Below are 21,540 nucleotides of genomic sequence, written 5' to 3'. Positions count from 1 at the left end.
TATGTTCTACAGAGTTTCTGCAACAGACAAATGATGGTGCTGTAGCTTTCGAGGACAGGAGATGAAATGAAACGGAGCGGCATTTTCACATAAACAATCATACATCCTACTGACATCTCCAGACTCGTGACTCAAGTGTTCCTAAGAGGCATATCTAGTTATTAAAAACATGCTTAAAATGATCAATTATGCAAGCTCTCATCTAATATTAAGAAGTAAGTAAAGAAAGCTGACGGTAAAATATAAAGTGGTGCATTTGTGGGATCAGATCATTTGTAGCTTTGGTTGTCATCCTTTTCTCTATTAATGGATGAAGACCCCAAGTGTGCCACAAGTTAAAGCAAATAGTTTATATAAATTGGCATTATGCCTCAAGCTTTTCAGCCAAAATAATCATTCTAGCTATTGCAATGGTGATCACAAATCTATTTGGGTAATGTTATCCAGTCCATCTTGTAGTCAAATTCCAGCTGATAGCTGAAAAGGATTTTAAATATAAACAGAACACAAACTCTTAGTGCAGAGGCTTTATGGGTAAACTAATATCACGTTTGTGCTAGTTCCATGTGCTTAAGTATTATGACCAAAGTAATCACATCTGAAAAAGATAATTGACAAACCAAAGTATGGTCAGAGGACAAAAGCCGTTATGGCAAGATAATTGAGAAACCATGCCATATTAGGAAACAGCTGAAGGAAGCCAGAGGTATTCATTCATTCAACAACTAGTCATTGGGAACTTATGCACCAGGCACTGTTCTAGGATGGGAGCTTATTGTGATGAGTGAAACAAATAAGAATTCCTGTCCTCATGCAGTTTGTATTCTACCAGAGAAAACAAACAACAAATATGGTTAATGATCAAAATATCTAATCAGATAGCAGTAAAGAGTTGGGTTTTCTGCTCTGAATGTGATTCTTAAAGAAGAGTTCTCAAGCTTTAGGGTCTTTTTTAAAGTGTAGATAATAATAAAACTTTAGCAAATATCAATATATAGTCATGCATCACTTAATGACAGGGATATATGCTAAGAAATGTGTCAATAGGTGATTTTGTCACTGTGTGAATGTCATAGAGTGTACTTACACAAACTTAATGGCATAGCCTACTACACACCTAGGCTATCTGGTACTCAACTTATGGGACCACCGTTATATATACACTCCATTACTGACTGAAACATGCGTGACTGGATTGCACATGCTCTTGAGATGCAATTTAAACATTCTTAAAAAAACAAAATGAAAGTTGGTAAAATGATCATATAAGAAAATCTGAGGCAAATATTGTGATATGTTATTCATAATTTGGGCCACTAACAACATCCTAGGGTTTGTACTTTTAATTGCCAGGTATTTGTTTCCTTGATAAGTGGAATCATAAATAATTCTCCATAGTTTGTTAGTTACAATGTATAAATATATATGAAGTGACGGTGTAAAGCTTAACAAGTTTAGCTGCCTCATGGGAAAAGGAGAAGGCCCTTTTGTCCAAAAATTCCTCCCTCTCTGAAATGCCACAGAGTACCAAATTTTGGTGTGGAGAGGAGGCTTGAGTTAAGTGCAACATGTGGACGAAAAGAGGAAGGGATATATGACATTCTAGACAAGGCAAGACTACAGAGATAGTGAAAAGACCAAGTGCTACCAGGGGTTAGAAGTGAGGGACAGGAAGGATGAATAGGCTGAGCGCAGAGGATTTTTAGGGCACTGAAGCTCCTCTGTGTGATACTATAACGGTAGATACATGTCATTATGCATTTGTCCAAACCCGTGAAATGTACAACACCAGGGGTGACCCCTAAAGTAAACTATGGACTTTGGGTGACTGTGATGTGTCAATGTAGGTTCATCAATTGTAACAAATGAACACTCTGTCCAGGATATTGATAATGGGAGAGCTGTGCGTGAGTGAGGGCAGGAAATCTCTGTATCTTCCACTCAGTCTTTTCTGTGAACATAAAACTGCTCTAAAAAATAAAGCCTATTTTGTAAAAACGCAACTTACAGGCAATTTAAAAAATTATTGGATGTGTTAAACAAAAACAAAAGAGGAACTGAGTGGAAATAAGGTAATGGGCAACCAGGTAGAAATCTAGGTGGGCAATCAGACGGGCGATGTGCTGGAAAGAAATATAGAAATGCAAACTATCTGATTAGCTTTTCCCTAGGGGTGATGCTGGGCACAGGTAGTCACTTAAACATAATGGAACTTTGTATACTCAAGTTCAATTTAAGAAGCAGTTTGGTATTACAAGGAATCAGAAAGTACTTGTGGAAAGTGCAGGAGCCTTGAAATCACTCAAAAAAACTTAAATCCCACCTAGGTGTCATTTATCAACTGGGTGACTTTGGAAAAGGCACTTAAATTGTTTGAATGATAGTTTAATCGTTTATAAGAAGGTGATTGTAATACCTACTAGGAAGATTGTTGGACATTAATGGGATATAAAACAACTGTCACATGGCATATAATCAATGAATTTGCATAATACTGGATTGAAGACTGAAGGTAATGACGATTAGCTTTTCACACACATCTTGAGACAAGATTATCGTTTTCTGGATTATATACAAATACCACTGAGTGGGTACAATTTCGAGATGTGGAATCTCTCTGGTGAAAGTGCTCATTAAGTGGACTCAACATTTCCTACTTTTTCACAGATCTCACTCTCTCCTGGTGTAGATTCTATTAGATTCTGTGTTCATAAAGTCCTCACTGACATAACAACACAATTCCTCTTTAGTTGTTGACCATTTTCAAAAAATGTATTTCAAGACTCGGGGAACTCAACTCTGCTCTAATCACAAAAGCGTTTTGAGGAACATGAAAGTCAGCAAAGGAGCAGGACCAGAGCTGACGAATGTATTTCTCCACATTGATGAGCAAGCATACTTGAGTCTCCACAAATTTAGGAGTCACCATTAAGTATAGAAATAAGAGTGAGGAAAAAACTCTCAGGCTGAATTTTCATTTATATTTTCACGTGTCGTCTAAATAGAACTCTTGTTTTCAGTGGAATAAATTTAGCCTTGATATTGTAATTAGTCATTTACAGTACAACAGAACAAATATTTGAAAAAGTTTGGATCCATTGAAAAGGATTAGCATTCTTATACACTTCTATTAAAAAGTTATCATCTACCTTTGATAATATTCATTTAGAAAAAAATGCATGTTTACAATTTTTTTCACTGGGTAAATAGTTCCCTCATTTCTTTTTGCGTTTCTTATAAGCCACAGATTTACTGTGTGTTAAATTTGTATTTTCTCATTTGTTGCATCAATTATGAAAGAGAAGGTAAGGGATAATAGAATTTATTAGCTATTATCTAATTAGCTAATTTGTGCTCTTTCAGCTTGCTCAGTAGTCGTCTCAAGGCACAGAAAAATACCACAGAGTCTTGCATAAATTGTAGCTGCACTGATATGTTTTTTTTCTTCTCAAGGAAAAGGATTATTAAAAACAGTGAGAGATCAACCTGTCACCACGTTCTAACCAGTGTCTCACATACGAAATAAACTCGGGAAACATTAGATTAACATAAACATGAATGAATGAATGAACAAATGAATGAATCAGAAGGTTTAAATCTGTTATTTAAGAATTTATGGCACTTTTCTGAAAGTATTATTTCTATAAATCAGAAACCATTAAAAATTCAGAATCATGAGAAAATTGACCTACGTCATTAAGCTGAATTATGAAATAAATGAAACTTACCACTTAAAACCCTAAACAGTTTTTAAATGGGAATAATTCGAAAATGTCTACACACTACTCAAACGGGGGGTCATCACTGCACATCAACAGTTGTATTATGCTGTTATACAGTGAGGCTCCCAGGGCCAATCAAACAGGCAGGACTTACCATGGAATGCAGGACTTGGGTTTCTTACCACTAATTTTCAGACTTGATTTTTGTTTTCTCCTTCGCTCTCAGGCTGGAAGCATTTCCTTTTTCTTACATCAAGATATCTATCTCTAGGAGCTTTCATTTGTCTTTTGATTGCATATCGTGTTTTTGCAGTTCATAAACCAGATCATTTAGTACTTTAGATTCATGTGTACAACGCCCTGGGCATTGCTATGAATAAAGTACATGGACTCTATTATATTTTTTGGTGACTCTTCCTCTCTTCTCAGTCTGTCCAAATTAGGTCTATCTGATCCCTCACACAAAGTTCCCAGTGCACTGACTTCTCACTGACTGGTGATCTATGTGAATTTGGGGCTCCTGGGTTAATAAGCAGTGCTCTACGTAACATACATTTGTAACAAAAACAAAAGAGTAACATAGTATTAGCTCCCCAAGTATTAATGCTTGCAACCACTCTGAAAAATGGGTTTCTTTATTACTATTTATAAATAAGGAAATTGAGAGTCAGAGCAGCTATGTATTTTGCCTGAAGTCAAATAGTTGGAAAGCAAGGAAGTCAGGATAAAAATTCCACTTTGTCTATCCTCAGAGACCATGCATTTTCCCCTGTTTACATGATCTTTATATTTGAATGCAAAATGTACAAACATCCCCTACTTTTAGTTACTATTAGTATATGATTTTGCCTAGAACAGTTTCAATAGAGGGAATAAATTAAAAGTTTTAAAGTAGAAGTAGCTTGAGTAACCCACCTAAACAGACATCATTTAAAGATGAAGACTTGATCTAAATAGTGAATCAGGCCAAAGCTGCCATGATAATTGGCAGTTCCTTGGAAACTCACGAACGATGGGCCTTGAGTAGTCAATTCCACAACATTTGAGAAAATGACATACTTGCTCTGGGACACATGATTTCTGTGAGACCTCTATCTTAAGCAGTTGTTACTGTGAACAAGAAATAGCACGAAGGATATTCCTTATCTTGGCAGTGAAGTGGCCAAAATCCAGAAAATCCAACTTTAGGGAAATTTTGGCATTCCTCTGACAGGGTGGTTGTGCTTCTCAGGGCAAGCTGCGAATAAGAATCAGGATACTGTTGCAATACCGACATCTGCTGGCTATGGGTAGAATTACACAAATCAGTTGCCAAAGACCACTTTCCTTAAATGAGGTGGATTTTTATTTACAGGCTACGGTATGCACAGTAATGAGGCATAAATACTAAGGACACAGAGAAAAAATGGAGAGAAACAGTGGGCTACTGAAGAAATAAAAGGCATGACTGTTGGTTCAGAACAGAGACTCACAAATTTTGCACTGACATAAAAAATAAATCTCAGAAGTTTAGGACCCAAAGACCTAAAGGAAAATAATAAATGGATGGCTATGTAAAAATTGAAACTTCTATATGACAATGGTTAACGCAATACACAACATTCTAATAATCAGAATGGGCATGCAGTGGTTCTCAGGTTACCTGCCATCTCTTCTTTGCTCTCTTTCAGCAGTTTCCAGTAATCCACTCCTCCAATGTCAATTCAACAAATATTTATTGAGCTACTAGCACCTACCATGTGCTAGGATTTGTTTTATGAACTGGAAAGACAATAGTGAAGAAAACAAGCCTTTTCCCTAAAGGAGCTTACATTCTAGATCGGGGTGGGTGGGAGGAAGGGAAAGAAAAATCGAATAAGTAAATATACGTTAGGTGGTGATAAGTGATATGAAGATAAATAAGCAGAGAAGGGAATAGAGTAATGAAGAGGGGTACTAATTTACAGAGATGATCAGGAAATCCTTCTCTCATGAGTGACATTGAGCAGAGAGCAGAGATGTGAAGGAAGCCTAGGGGTAGGAGTGAACCATGCAGGAGGGAAGAAAATTCTAGGCAGAGGGAACAGCAAGTGCAAAGGCCCTGAAACAGACACAAGCTTGGATGATTTGAGGAACACCAAGGAAGCTTATGTTCACAAAATGAGCTGAACGAAAGAAGGAGTGGTGGGATATGGTAGTGGACTGGAAGTGAGGGGCCAGCCTCTGTGGGATCTTTAGGTCATGGTAAGAAATTGACCTTTCCTCTGGATGAGAAAGGAAGCCATCAGAAGGTTTTGAGATGAAGAAGGAATGTGAGGAGGAGAAGGGAAGCTATTAGCCACGGTGATAGCAGTTTTTGACATGCAGGGATGTCTTCAGGTGTTATAATTGGTAAGCAGAAAAACATCTCATACTACCATCCTTCTAGCTGTTGTGGTCCTGAAGCTGGTAGCCCATCCCAGCCATTTTTACCAAATATTCTTCTTCTGCTTGTTAGGCTTGGCTGGAAGGCTGCTGGGCATAATTTTTCAGCTGATCTGTTATGATTCATCTTAGGAAAGTGAACTTGGATCATTGCCTGACTCATAATTCCAGTATACATCACTATCTCAATAAGACCAGGCTGAGCACTCTGCTTTTCATAGGAATATACACTCCTATTTTCATTTTTTTGACTTATTAAAACAAAGAATAATACAGCATGGACCAATTTAGGTTGTGAACCAGCATGATGCATAGAAGAAGATAAATGCTCGACAGAGACTGGAAGAAGTGCATTCAGATTGTACCAGACTTTTCTTTAAATCCCTGCAAAAATGCATGCCTCACGGGCATCTTATGTTCCGTACACCTAAACTGAACTCATGATATGGCCTCCTACAGTCCAAATCTGTTCTTGTTCTTGTGATCTCTACTTTAGCAAATGGCACCACCTCTTACCCAGTTGCATGTCTGAAACCTTGGAGTCATTCTTGACACTTCTTTCTCTGATACCCTACACCCCCAATAAATCATCAGTGCTACTGATTCTGAGTGTCTCTGTCTACTTTGCTTCAGACTCTTTGCCATCATCTACATCCAAGCCACCGTCACTGCTCACCTGGACCACAGTAACTGATCCATGTTTGAATTCTCCTTTTTGTCCACTCTACCAATACCCCGTCCTCTTTCTCTGCCCACAGTGAGAATTTTCTTTAAAAAAGTATGATGTCTCTGCCCTGCTTAAAATCCTTAAATAGCTTCTCAGTGTCCTTAGGAAAATGTTCAAAATCCTTAATATTGCCCCTTCAGAAGTATATATCTACACACAGAGGAATTTTCTTCTATGTTTTAGCCCTTTAACCATGTGCAAGGAACATTAAATGCCTGTGTACAGACTGAAAAATCTTGTAGCCCATTAAATTCTCCTAAATCCTATCCTAATAAACCCATTCCTTCACTTGATGTCCATATTTTCTCAAGCAGCCTTAATATATTCAAAAATATGCTGAGAATGTCAACAAGGATCAATGGGAAATTATTTTGCATATAATATCAATAAGCAGATACCTATCTGTCCAAGCATTTTCTTCACTAGTGTTCCCTTTCAAAGACTGTGGGCCCCAAATCTGTAACAGTGCACTTTTTCAAATGCAATTCAAGTACAATTAAATCTGAGGAGAGGGGAGGATCAGCCCCCATCTGTCCATCACCGGCTCCTATGATATCACCACAGTGATGAGTAATAAATAATAACAGTTTATATTGGCCTCTTAGGGAATGAGTGTGCTATTTAGTTGCTAATAAAAGCCACAAACCAAGGAAGGATAACTGTTACAGTTGAAGTGGAAAAAAAATACGTACTGTCTAATGTAAATAAATCTCCCACATGCTGCAGTAGAAAGAACATGCAATCTGACAAAAACAGACCCTGCTGAGGATCCTGGGTAGGCCAATTATTATGTGACTACAGGCAAGTTATTTAATCTCTCTGAAATTCTATTTATTCATTTAAGGATAGGATATTTAAAAGTGGAGGACTGGGCCGGCCCTGTGGCGCAGTCGTTAAGTTTGCACGTTCTGCTTCTCCGCAGCCTGGGGTTCGCCAGTTCAGATCCCGGGTGCAGACATGGCACCACTTGGCAAGCCATGCTGTGGCAGGCATCCCACATATAAAGTAGAGGAAGATGGGCATGGATGTTAGCTCAGGGCCAGTCTTCCTCAGCAAAAAGAGGAGGATTAGCAGTAGTTAGCTAAGGGCTAATCTTCCTCAAAAAAACAAAAGTGGAGGACACTCCTTTTAAAGGATTAAAAAAGATAAATAAACTAGTATACATAAAACAAGTGATAATTAGCAAATAGTAAACAAATGTCAAACCTCCTACACCCAATCACATTTAAATCTATGTGACATAAAATCTTAGATCTTGTAGATTAATGACTTTTTAAAAAGTATAATAATATAAATTAAATAAAAGACCTTTATTGAAGTATCACTGGGTATAGAATAAAGTAGGAGCTGGCCTAAAAGAAAATCCAGTGATAAACTGTGAATATCAATCTGTTCTCGGTTAGCTGAACTCTTATTGCTGCTACTTTCCTGGGTGGAGCTAAGCCCAGGTGCGCCTCCACAGTGAAGGGCTTGCTTAAGCGTGTAGGACTCACTGGGTAACGAGAGAATGATGTGTCCTAGGTGCACCATGGGACCAGGTGTTCTTTCTCATCATTTTACTCCAGCTGACGACTCCACCAGCTGTCAGCAACAACCACTAAATGTGTGAAGGAATTTCTCTCCAGATGATTCTAGTACCCAATCGTTAAGAACCCGCAACTGTTGAGTCTTCCCAGCTGAGACCCCATCAAGGAGCAGAGAAGCATCATCCCACCATCTGTATCGTGTCCTCTCTGAATTCTTTCCCACAGAATATGCGAATATAATAAAACAGCTGTTTTAAGCCAGTAAAACAACTAGACTAGTAAGCTTTGGGGGTGCTTTTTATGTAATAGTAAGAGGTAGAGAAACTTGGAACCTGGAAATAGAGAACTTCCATGACAAAAACATGGCATTGTTATTGGCTTTGAGACTAGTTGAGTGACAGCTGAAATGGCCTTAAGGAGACTGTTAGTGAAGGTGGAAAACTCCTTGGGGACACAGTTATAAAGACTGGACAGACAAGGTGAAAGTGTTATTGGACGTTGGAATGTCTAAAGACATTGGAATCTTTTTTCTTGTTGTAAAGTGTGGGAAAGTTTAGCAAAATTGTTGCCTGTGGTAACACAGAAAATAGAAAAAAGCAACACCTTTGTTTTAGAAGTCTGGAACACATGGGTTATACATATAACCATGTACACTCATTTACCATGTAAATAGATCATATGACTCATAAAGACCTTTAATTACTAGCTGTGGGCTGTTTCTGAAGGCTTTAAGCTGTGACTTTTGAGTTTGGTCTTTTGAGATCTTTTAATCTCTATGCCACTGAGTCTTACAGGCGTTGTTGGATGGCATTGCATCTGTGCATTGTGGTACCAGAGTTAACATTAATAAGTAAGAAATTGAAGAAGATAATTTATTGATATCTTTGTAGTAACCACAAAACCAGAGGGCAACATCCACAAATGTGTCCTTGTTAAATAATGGTAATTAATGTTTATTTAAGGCTTTAAATTTACAAGGTGAATTTGTATATATAATCTCACTTGATCGTCTCAATAACCCTGTGAAATAGTTATTATTTTGTATTTATATGTGAAAATTATCCACAATAAGTTATTTGCCCAAATTTACAACTAATAAGTGGCCATCCAAGGACCATATGTCAGGTTCTAGAATTCTAAGCCTTTTGTTCTTTCAGTGGTAACAAGAACTCTATATAATCATTTGTTATTTGAAAAGTACTTGACTAAATAGAGATTCCTACATATTATGATAGTTATGATTGTCAGTTTTTAAAGGACAGAATTTCATCAAATGGAGTCACATTGTGTCAATTACTTGCCACTCAAAAAATAATAAAGATAAAAGAAAAAATAGATTATTTCAAATATATGTGAAGAGAAATATCAGAAAAAGTGATACAGAAGGTAATTACTCCCATTACCAAGTATTTCTTCCCGTACAGAATGATTCACTGCAGGCTCCATTAAATTACATGTATTAAATGAACTTTAATTTAATTTATTGAACTTTATAAAACTTAGTAGAAATATAGGTTGTCACAGAGTTAAAAAACTGTTGAGAGTCATCTAGTTGAACTACAGAAATTTTGTAAAGTGGAATAAACATGCTTTTATTGTCTAACTTCTGTTCTAAATTATTAATAGAACAATCCATATTTGTTCTTTGTTAGCTTCCAAGGAAACTGTGATTTAATTGATTTCAACAAACATTTATCGAGTACAATGATATGCGGGGCATTTATCTGGGAACTGGAAGCATATAATTACAACAACCCAGGGCCCCTGATCTCCAGTGAGAACAATACACAGACACTTGTATGACAAGACAGGTTTTGGCAAGTCCTACCCTAGAAGTAGAGTATGTAATGGAGGAGCTGGGCAAGAAGAGGTTTAATTCAGACTTAGACTGTGCGGGAAAACTTCGATGATGTAAATGAAAATGTAAATGAACGCAAAGCCTTCAAGATTTGAAGCCTGAAGAAAATCCCTATTTCCATTTAAAATTATTAGTTCTATTAAACTGTTTTTTAATATCCTGCTTTGGTAGGCTCCATTTTGCAAACCCAAGTTCTCAGCCATAACTTTACATTTAATTCGGTATGCATTGATTGTTCATGGAGCATTCATGTAACTTATGATCAATATGTTATAGTCTATGAGAGAGTTTCCAATAAATAGCAATCATCTTATCTGCTAAACAAGTAGGTAAATAAAACAAAGAACAAAGACAAGACCAAACTAACATCTGTGCTACCGAGAGAGGCTAGTCCAGGTGGAGGTGGATTACTGTGTGATGCAAATGCACGTGTTAAGAAAACCTGGAAACAAGGAAATTTACTTATCAGTCACAGCAGCTCTGGCCTTCCCATCAACCTTCGCCTGTCTACCCAGGCGCAGAGCAGAGAGAAAAAGGGGAATGGTGCTTTCTGTAAGCAGCAAGCTCTCAGGAGGAAGAAGGGTGGAGCCCAGCTAAGCCAAAAAAAAAAGATGGTTGGAGCCTTAATTAAGCCCAGCTAAACTAAAGATACCCTTCTCAAATTTGCTCTGCAAATAAGTCACTCCCTGTCCCAGGGGAGAGGTAAACAGAAGAACAGAGAAGGACCAGGCATGCTGAGAGAAAGAGCCTCCTCAAGGAAACCAGAGTGTGGAGTGTGAGCCAGCTCTAACATCTCACGAGATGACTCTGACTATTGGAAAAGGGATCCATCTTTTTATATGGATCATTTGCAGTTTCTCTTTTACAAATTGCCTATTCTTACATCTTTTTAAGAATGGTCCATTTTTCTGGAAAAGCGTCGATTTTTCTCTTATCAACTTGGAAGATCCAAATCAATAGTGTGGCAGTAGATTTAAGAACGAGAGACGTAGTCGGTACCCGGGTGTCTCACATACAAAACCTCTCAACTTCTCATTTGTCTTTCAATGTACGTAATCAACCTCCCCTCAGTGGGGACTGGCCTGGGATGCAGGAGTGAGGTACCTCTTGTTCGCTGGCTGCCATGCTTGAAACCAAAAGGCAATAAGAAGAGAAAGAAACAAAAGAAACAGAAATGACTAGCACAAGAAGAATTGGCTTGGAGGAATTCTAAAAAGATGTGGGCATGTTCTCCCTAAACTAGAGGATGATTGAGTGGACATGCAGACATTTAAAGAGGCCAGGAGAGTGGTCCTCTTCCTGAATTCTCTGCAGATAATTTAGTAAATGGATGTAAAGAAGTTTCTTAACAACTTGGGACATTTAAATATCTATATTTTCGTCTTTATCAACTACCATTTTTGGTTCATTTAAACAAAACTGTTACTTGGGGGGCTGGCCCTGTGGCCAAGTGTTTAAGTTCGTGCACTCTGCTTCAGCAGCCCAGGAGACTGACCTACAACTAGGATATACAACTATACTGGGACTTTGGGGAGGAAAAAAAAAGAGAATGATTGGCAACAGATGTTAGCCGTGGGCCAATCTTCCTCACCCCCCAAAAAAATTAAAAAGTAAAAAGACAAAAAACTGTTACTTGGATCTCTACCACCTGTATCTAGGAACTGAACTTTGAGAATTGTCCTTTTTGCTCTTTTTCATTTTCCTAATTACACTGTCATATTTGGAAGCAGATAAGGCATGACTAAGATGAGCTCACAATTTTAAGCTTGTCTGTCTGCAAGATTTGTCATCAAGAAAAATATTCATTGTGTTTCAAAGAGAATGATCGCAGGCAGGGAAGGAAGAAAACAGGACAGTTGAGGACATTGAAAGCTCTGACATCATCATACAAGCATCTCCACCAAAACTGCTAAGTGCAATTTTGCTTTATTTTACCTTCCATTTATGACTTTCTTAAAACTGAAGTGTACCCACCTGCCTGGGCACAAGTAGACTTCCCTTCACAGACTGAAGGCTCAAAACTAACTAAATCTGTCACTTTTAATGAGGAAAACACATATCATGTTTACTTCCCATCAGAGGAAATATTTTTGAAATTAAGAACAGTAGTTTTCCAAAGAGGTGCATTATGGTTATCTTCTAGTTTTTCAGGTCAAGATTCTGCTTTAAATAAAGACTTTCATATTTTGTGAATTATTATCACCATCTACAGCTTGCCAATTTAGGAAGATGTCTGGCAGGAGAAATAACCTTGCCGGCCTTGAAAAGTTTGGAGTTGTAATTAGCAGAAGGTAGTGACAACGCGTGCCACCTGGAAAAATGTTTAAAATTCCTTCCTAATGAGATGAATGTTACTTCCCAGCAATCATCCTTTCCAGGGTTCCCAATCAGCTCACACTATTTTTAGATCCATTCAAATTGGCTAATTATGAGGATTGCATGAAGTATGCCTAGTAATGCTGGTGTCAAGCGGTGTTTCATTATCAGCCTAGTATTCTGTAATAGCTGTAGGAGAGAAGGCTAGGCATGGGGAAAGTTACACCCCACACCACGCAAAACTTGCTGAAATAATGTGTCTAATCTAAAACTAAATCTTGATTAGAAATGCCCTATTTGAGGAAGAAAGTGAGAAAGGATTGGGGTGTGTCATAAGTAAAAACCTTACAGAGTGCTTTCTGAAAATCTCAGTTTTTAATGTTTTAATGGAGGGGAAAAAATTAGATAACCAATAAAGAAAGTGGCCCACACTTGAAGAAATTTTGTTAATAATTCTAGAAATCAATGTAAGATAATGGTTATTAAAATATTAAAGCCAATTAAAAGGACTTTTAAGTTACATTTGAAACAAAATAATTAAAATAGCATGGAGTAAATAGTCTTGGTAAATGTAAGATAATGGTTATTAAAATATTAAAGCCAATTAAAAGGACTTTTAAGTTACATTTGAAACAAAATAATTAAAATAGCATGGAGTAAATAGTCTTGGTAAAGAATGGCAAAAATCATGTGGAACTATGCAACTTGTCCAGGCAAATGAAGCGTTTTCTAAGAGATCACCTTGCTCTTTTAAATGAGTGCAAATGTTCTATAAATGGACCACCTTCCAGGATTCTGAGACAGCCTCCTGCTCAACTTGCCAGTCTAGTCTCTGTTGAACTCTGAGCACTGCTGGAAATCAAAAAAGATACTAAAAGTTTGGAATAAACTGTTTTGATTTTTAAAGAGGGAAAGGGAATATAATTCCATAGACAAGTGAGATTGACCTTGGGCAACAGTGTGGGCTAGATTATTAAAGGGGTGATTTGTGAGATTCCACAAGAGGAGTATTTGAAGGGCTGTCATGCAGTCTTCCTGAGAGCTGCTGAAAATAGATGCTACTCCAAGAAATTAACTTTTTCATGATTAAAGATGTCTCCTGTTATGGGCTGAATTGTGTGATCCCCAAAATTCATTAGTTGAAGTCCTAACCACTAGTATCTCAGAATATGGCTGTATTTGGAGGCAGGGTCTTTAAAGAGGTGATTAAGCTAAAATGAGATCGTATGGGTGGGCTCTAATCCAATATGACTGGTGTCCCTTTAAGAAGAAGAGATTAGGACACAGACACACACAGAAGGAAGACTGTGTGAAGACAAGGGAGAAGACGGCCACCTACCAACCAAAGAGAGAGACCTCAGAAGAAACCAGCCCTGCCAACACCTTGACCTCAGACTTCTAGCCTTCAGAACTATGAGATGATCAGTTCTGTTCTTTGAGCCATCCAGTTTGTGGAACTTTGTTATGCTAGTCCAGGCAAACCAACACACTTGCTAAAGCTAAATAATAATCACATGGCAGTGATGTGAAACGGACGACCTTTAAGGTTGCAACAATAAAAACAGATTCTATGATTCTCTCTACTTATTATATGGTTCAGAACCCAGTCAGAAGACATAAGTCACACCAGTTATTTTAACAGATAGAATTTAATCTGAACAATTGTTAACTAGGAATAAGTTGTTAACTCGCTGTATTGGTTTCCTGGGACTGTGGTAACAAAGTATCACAAACTGGTGTCTTAAACAACAGAAATTTATCATCTAGAAGTTCTAGAGGCTAGAAGTCCAAGATCTAGGTGTCAGGAGGGTTGCTTCCTTCTGAGGGCTGGAAGGGGGAAACTGTTCCAGGCCTCTCTCCTGGGCCTCTCTCCTCACCATTTCTAGACTTCCTTGTTCCTCTGACTCAGTGATCCAAACAGAGAAGACCACTAGGCAACCAGTCAACTGAAAAGGCCTAATAACTTAAGCTTTTGCCCTATTTAAAAATCCCTCAGTCTGTGAGCAACTCAGAATTCATTGCTCCCGGAACCTTGAGTTTCCCAGCTTGCAGGTCGAAACCCTTGCAATAAACTCATCTTTTTGCTTTATTTTACGCACTGTGCAGAATTTAGTTTTTGAAAGACCCTGTTTCCAAATAAGGTCACATGCACAGGCACTGGGGATTAGGAATTCAACCCGTAATCCTGGGTAACCTAAAAAGCAAAGCGTTTTCACAGAGGTAGGAACTGTAGGAAGAGCTACCACCAGTAAGGCTGGAGGAGCAGAAGGAAGAGGTTGAAATTATTAAAATGTAGAAGCCTGGAGAAGGGGCCCCAAGGAGGTGAAATTCATACACGTGAGGAAGGGTACTTGTGTTCAGCTGTGGTGGTACCTCTGCGGAGGGTGCAATGAGGCTGCTTCTGCAAGCACTGGGAAAACTGCAAATGTTGGGAAAACTACAAACATTGGGGAAACTGTAGTTTGGATTCAGCTGCTGCTACAAGAAGGCACTGCCCCTGCCTTAGTGATGTGTCCCCTGGTGATGCTCACAGGAACTCCGAGCAGGTGAGCAGCAAGTCCTTCTTCCTCCTTCGGCCTCTGGCGCCCCCTATCGGCAGAGCTTAACAGGGAGCAGCTGGCAAAGCAGAAATGCGGTCTGCAGAGTTGCAGCCCCAGCATTACAAAGCCAAGTAGAGAAAGGAGGGTTTGTAGCTGAGAAAAAATAAATCAATATCTGGCAGACTGTTTAATCTGACTGAGTCAGGCTCAGCAAATGACTCAGTGACTAACGGAGAAAACTGTGTGAAGCTGTGGTCCTGCAAACATTGACCCAAAAGTGTCACAAAATTCCTGGATTTGTGGTTATGCATGTACAAATGTTTGCCTTAAATTCCTTATCTATTAAATGGTTTGATAATAATAAGTAGCTGGTAGGATTGTTGAGAGGACACAGAAAAACACTTAAAACAGTAGGTAACACAAACTAAGACCTCAGGACTCATTAAATGCTGGCTTTTATTGTATTACTATCTTGTTTAATTAAATAAACAAAAATCCAAATATGAACAACATATTTTTTTATTAAGATCATGATAGTTAACAACCTTGTGAAACTGCAGTTGTACATCATTATTAGTCATGTTGTAGGTACACCACTTCACCCCTAGTGCCCTCCCCCTACCCCCCTTTCCCCTGGTAACCACTGATCAGTTCTCTTTGTCCATATGTTAACTACCACCTATGAGTGGAGTCATACAGAGTTCGTTTTTCTCCGTCTGGCTTATTTCACTCAACATAATACCCTCAAGGTCTATCCATGTTGTTGTGAATGGGACAACTTTGTCCTTTTTTATGGCTGAGTAGTATTCCATTGTATATATATACCACATCTTCTTTATCCAATCATCAGTTGCTGGGCACTTAGGTTGGTTCCATGACTTGGCTATTGTGAATAATGCTGTGATGAACATAGGGGTGCATGGGACTTTTGGAATTGCTGATGTCAGGTTCTTTGGATAGATACCCAGTAGTGGGAATGGCTGGGTCATAAGGTATTTCTATTTTTAACTTTTTGAGAAATCTCCGTACTGTTTTCCATAGTGGCTGCACCAGTTTGCATTCCCACCACAGTGTATGAGGGTTCCTTTTTCTCCACAACCTCTCCAACATTTGTCGCTCTTGGTTTTGGATATTTTTGCCGTTCTAACAGGTTCGTTGAACAACATATTTTAGGGTCTATATCTTCCTATACAGGGAATTAATGAAACTTAGAAAAGACTCAGGTGTTTACGCACTGTCAACAAAACATCTACAAATAAATATGGACTTAATTTCTTCATAAACTAAAATCAAATATCTCAAACTTCTGTTGATACTTAGCGTTCCATAGCTCATAATTGCTTCTAGAACTTTACATAAACTTCCAGACAAGAGAGTTTCTACTTAGCAGCAATGTGACTGAAAGGCCAGGATGGCGAATAGTTTCAGTATGACTGTCTACTACTAATTGAGAGTAGGATTAGAGGCAATCACCTGGAATGCTGAATTCGAATCTGAAGCACCATCTGGGTTGTGGGAAAGAAGCTCAGGATCAGTGAACCATCTTTGCTAAAGGCCTGGGAGAGGGCTTCAGTAGCACTCCTGTCTCCTCCTAAATTTTATCAACCTTGGAAGAAAGAGTATGGCCTTTAGGGTCAAAACAGAATTCAAATTCTACTTCTCTTTGCAATTCTGAGAACAGAGATAATAGTACCTCAAATGGTTATTTTGAGGATTAATGAAAAAAATAAAAGAAAGACCTTTATCATCTCTGTGGAACTCAAATGTTAGTTGTTCCTTTGCTTATATGTAGCTTGGCAACAATGCATGATAAACTTATAACTGTGTTCTTACTTGTCAAATTTTATAATGATGCTATGATTTTATCAGTTATATAAAAAGCAATCAGTGTAAAGCACGTTCTATGAAATGGTTAACACATTCCAAATGCAGTTATGTTATAGCAAGATGTCTGCAGTCATGACACTTATCCCCCACATTTAAACGGAACTATTTTTGGTGAATGAATGAATATGGATGAATTTGGGCTTCTCTACACATATAATTACTCCAGCCTCCACAGATGATACATATTACATGTGATTTGTTTGATTTCTCCACCTTTTGCTGAATTAGGGAACAATTTTCTTTTCTCTTTTACTAATGTGAAAGGTAATGAAATGCAATTGTTTTTCATTGCCTGAGAAACAAAAGGAACAATTTCATGGGTAAAAATAAGTAGTTTCCATGAGGCGACATTTTGGTAGAACAGGCTGTTTTGTTTTTTTGTGAAAAGGTCAGCGTCCATATTTAAGATTCACCATTAAATGAGTTTCATGAATTTCATGTAGTTCTTGCTGTGAAGTATCTGTTCCAGGGTGCATTTTCCTCTCCTGGATTTTTCTAACATATTTTCTTAAAGGCCTCCCTCACAAAAAATACACTTATTCTATACTTGTCAAAAAATCTAGTGAATATATAAATGTGCCTTGGCCATTTATAATTCTAACTTCAATTTTCTCATCTACTTCATTGTTTAAATAGGCAGCACCACCTGGTGGCTAAATAAAATTATTGCAATTTTATTGCATCTTAAAAAGGAAGAAAATGTACATCTAGCAGCAGAAAAATATCCAATTTTTTTCATTAAATTGGGGTTATTCATTACGAATTTTTATGCTTACTGGTTTTCTTATTTTAACTATGTCTAGTTTTAAAAATACATACACCTAAACCATGATGTTTTATCTATTGTTAAATATACTTGTTTTTCTTAGTACTCTTTAATATTATTGAAAAAGTATACTTGTAGAATTTTAATAATGTGATCTTTAAAAATGATATTTAAGCAACTTTTAAGAAATTCACACTCGTGAGGCACTTTAATTCACTCACTAAAATTAGCTTATTGCACTTTTCTTTGAAAATCGTCTCATTTGTAACGAACCATAGTCACAGACTCTTTAAAAGTAACTTTACTCATAAAAAAACCCCATCAATTAATAAGGGCTATTGGAGAAAGACATGTAATTGTTACACTGTAATTATGGTTTGAAATCCAGGACTGAGCTTCAAAAGACAGTTGATTAAATATGTAATGCTGCTGCCCTCTTGTGGCTTAAAGTGCATATTTCCCTCTGGAAATAACACTATAGCATCCAAGAAATAATGCTTTTGACATTTAATGAGAAAACTGAGTATAAGCTATTTTCACATTTGACCAAAGAAATACAACAAATGGTTCATTACCTACCATGGCTGAGGATTGGAATGTCTAGTCAACTCACTATCATAGTTAATAGAAAGTGAGCGATTAATTATTTTAACCTCTTATTTGATAAAGAAATTTAACCACAAAAATCCCTTCTCACATAAGTTTTAGCGTCCTTTACCAGTTCCATGAAGTATATTTTTGCAAATGCTGCAGTAAAGCCTCCAACTAAAACTTAGAAACTAGCATAATTTTCCACTTTCCCGATGTTAAGTGGCAAATAAACAGCTTTCAAACTGTTTAAAAAACAAAGGAAAACAACCCCTCCTTCATTTTGCTGCCGTTTTAACCTGGGATGCATTCAGGAGCCTGTTCCAAGGTCCTGGATGTGCATTTCCTTTGCTGAAACACTTTGGCCCCGTGCAATTGTGGCTCTGAATGGAGAACAAGCTTCAGAGGCACATTCCAAACGGAGGAGCCAAGCTTGTCCTCCTCTCATTGGCGATGCTGCTCTGCTGCTAGAAATGAATGGCGCTTTTCAGATTTCTCTGTAGGAACAGAACGAATTCTCTAACAGCTGCCCTGTGTTTACAGCTCTCACCTCAGATTTGGAGTGTTATTGTGGATTAAAGCAAACAAGAAGGAGACAATGGGACGATTCTGCCTTGGCCTTGAACTGCAGGCACTGCAGACAAGGGTTGATCTTTATTTTTCTGCTCTGTCTGAAATGTCCTCTGACCATCCCTTCTCTGCCGTATCCTACAATGCATGAGCGTTTAGAAAAGAGGATTTCGCTATTATTGAGGAGGAGAGGAAAGAAAGCAATTAATTATGTTCTGCCTTTATTTGTTCAGCTCCGGAGGAAGCTAGCAGTCAACAGCAAAAACAAAATGGAAGGTTTGTTTGGGGCACCACTCTCCCATCTAGCCTGGCATTCCTAAGCCTCCCGTGGCCTTATGTGCAGCTGTCACCTTGAGGACTGGGGCCTTTTAACACAAGGATTCACCCAAGTGGTTATCTTTGAAGAGTGGACATTTCCTTTCTCTCTTTCTTATTCTTTCCTGAAGAAAAGTCTCCATTTATCTACAATGCCATTAACAGTCTTGCCTGGAGGAAGACGCAAGGATAAGAGCAGGGAGAGAGGGCAGTAGACTCAAAGTGCTCAGGGCTGTTCTTGCAAGATCCCCACTGCAAATCCCTAAGTGTTTAACTGGAAAACAGAATCTGCAGCGTTGGGGACGGGCTGGAGTTGGCCGACTTCCAATCTTATCTGTACTTGACACACTTAACCATGCACTGGAGAAGTTTCCACTTGATCCTTTGTTCCTTGCTGCCTGATGAGATGAAAACACACATCTTGCTCCACAGATGTGTTCTGTTCTCTCCTACTCTTGAGCGTGGAAGGTAGGGCAGGGTCAAGGAGAAGCAGAGAAAACGAGCACCTCACAATCTGGATACATCCCTAAGGGACAGCTACTTCTGGGCCATGCACAGTACTGCCACACACCCTGACTGGAGGGAGCCCTAGATTTCCCAGAACTGACTTCTCCAGAAAGGGCTCTTGTAAACCTTCAACAAGATGAACCAAGACCCAGACGCTGTCCCACTCCTCTTCTCCTGGGAGCCTTCATCTACAGGGCCGGTATTGCCCTTTCCTCATACAGCTAGGTTCACTGTTGCTACTCAGTTTGCGGAGGGAAGGTTGCATGAAAGAAGGCCTCACAGAGGACCTCTCAGATCCTGGTAGATGTCAATTTGGGAAACTTGTGTGGGGGACATGAATTTTTATTTTATAATTTCTCTCTAAATTTACATATGAATTTTGCACATTTTCCTGTTTGCGTGTGACATACTTAAATAACTTTAAAATTCATGTAGTGAAAACCATTAATTAATATCATACCGAGTGAAAGAAATTAGATGCAAGAGTGAGTACTTTAGTCTTTATATTAAGTTTAAAAACAGGCAAAACTAACCTGCAGTGTTCGAAGTTAGGGCAATGGTTATACTTGAGGGGATAGTAAGCAGAAGGAAGCATGCAGGGCTTTTGGGATGCTGGCAATATTCTATGTGTTGTTTTTTTTTTAAAAGATTTGCCCAGAGCTAAGATCTGTTGCCAATCTTCCTCTTTTTTTGCTTGAGGAAGATTATCCCTGAGCTAACATCTGTGCCAATCTTCCTCCACTTTATATGTGGGTCGCTGCGACGGCATGGCTAATGAGTGGTGTAGGTCCATACCTGGGATATGAACCCACGAACCCAGGCCGACAAAACCGAGGGTGCCAAATTTAACCACTACGCCATGGGGCCAGCCCCCAATATTCTGTTTCTTGATCCAAATGCTGACTAAACAGGTATGTTCACTTTGTGACAATTCACTAAGTTGTGTTCTGTGTTTCCAAACCCATGGAAAGGATTAACTGTCCTTAAAGTGGAAACAACTTATCCTCTTCCTTCTTATCCCATTCACCTTGAATTAAGCACCCAAAATCCAGAGGCAAGAGGCAGAAGCTCATTTAATGCAGGTTTAGTGGACAGACACAGAAGTCATGTCACTTATCTCTCATCTGCCTCATCTTTCAGTCTATATCTCAAAATTGGCGACACTCGGAGCCCAGGACTTCTCAAGGCAGTGGATGTGATGGGAGGAGCCATTCTTAGACCACAGGTGACTGCTTCTGGGTCCACACCTGAAGTACGTGTTGGGGGAGGGAGAGGAAATGGGCCGAGTCTCAAGGCATCTTCCGATCAAGCAAGAGGCGCACAGATGTTTGGCTATGCCGTGTGTGGCTTCTTATAATACTCTTCCTTCTCACCACTCTCACTTGATCAGGTCTTGCTTATCCTTGCACTGACACCACCAAGTTTGCTCACAGGGAAATGGGGCTGCCTCCCTCATTAGGTCAGGCGTCCGTCTTTCTTAGAAAAGCAAAGTTTAACAAAACTAAAATGTAGCACATTTTTTCAGTTAGTGATATAGGCAACTACAAATAAATATATACCTTTTTATTAAAAAATTGCTCTTTTCTACATCTCCCAAGGCGAGAAAATCAAAACAAGTTTTTACCTAGAGTCAATATACAGAGCCATTGTTGATAGCAGGGCTGTCTGATAGAACTTTCTGTGATGACGGAGATATTCTGTCCTCTAAACACTACCCAAGGTGGCTAAAGGCTCTTGAAATGTGGCTAGTGTGACTGAGAAACTGAAAATTTAATTTAGTTAACCACGTGTGGCTAGAGGAACTGCATAAGGCAG

The sequence above is a fragment of the Equus caballus genome, chromosome 9 (genome assembly GCF_041296265.1).
Source record: "Equus caballus isolate H_3958 breed thoroughbred chromosome 9, TB-T2T, whole genome shotgun sequence".
Classification (NCBI taxonomy): domain Eukaryota; kingdom Metazoa; phylum Chordata; class Mammalia; order Perissodactyla; family Equidae; genus Equus; species Equus caballus.
The sequence above is the reverse complement of the archived record's forward strand: the minus strand, read 5'-3'. Positions refer to the sequence as shown.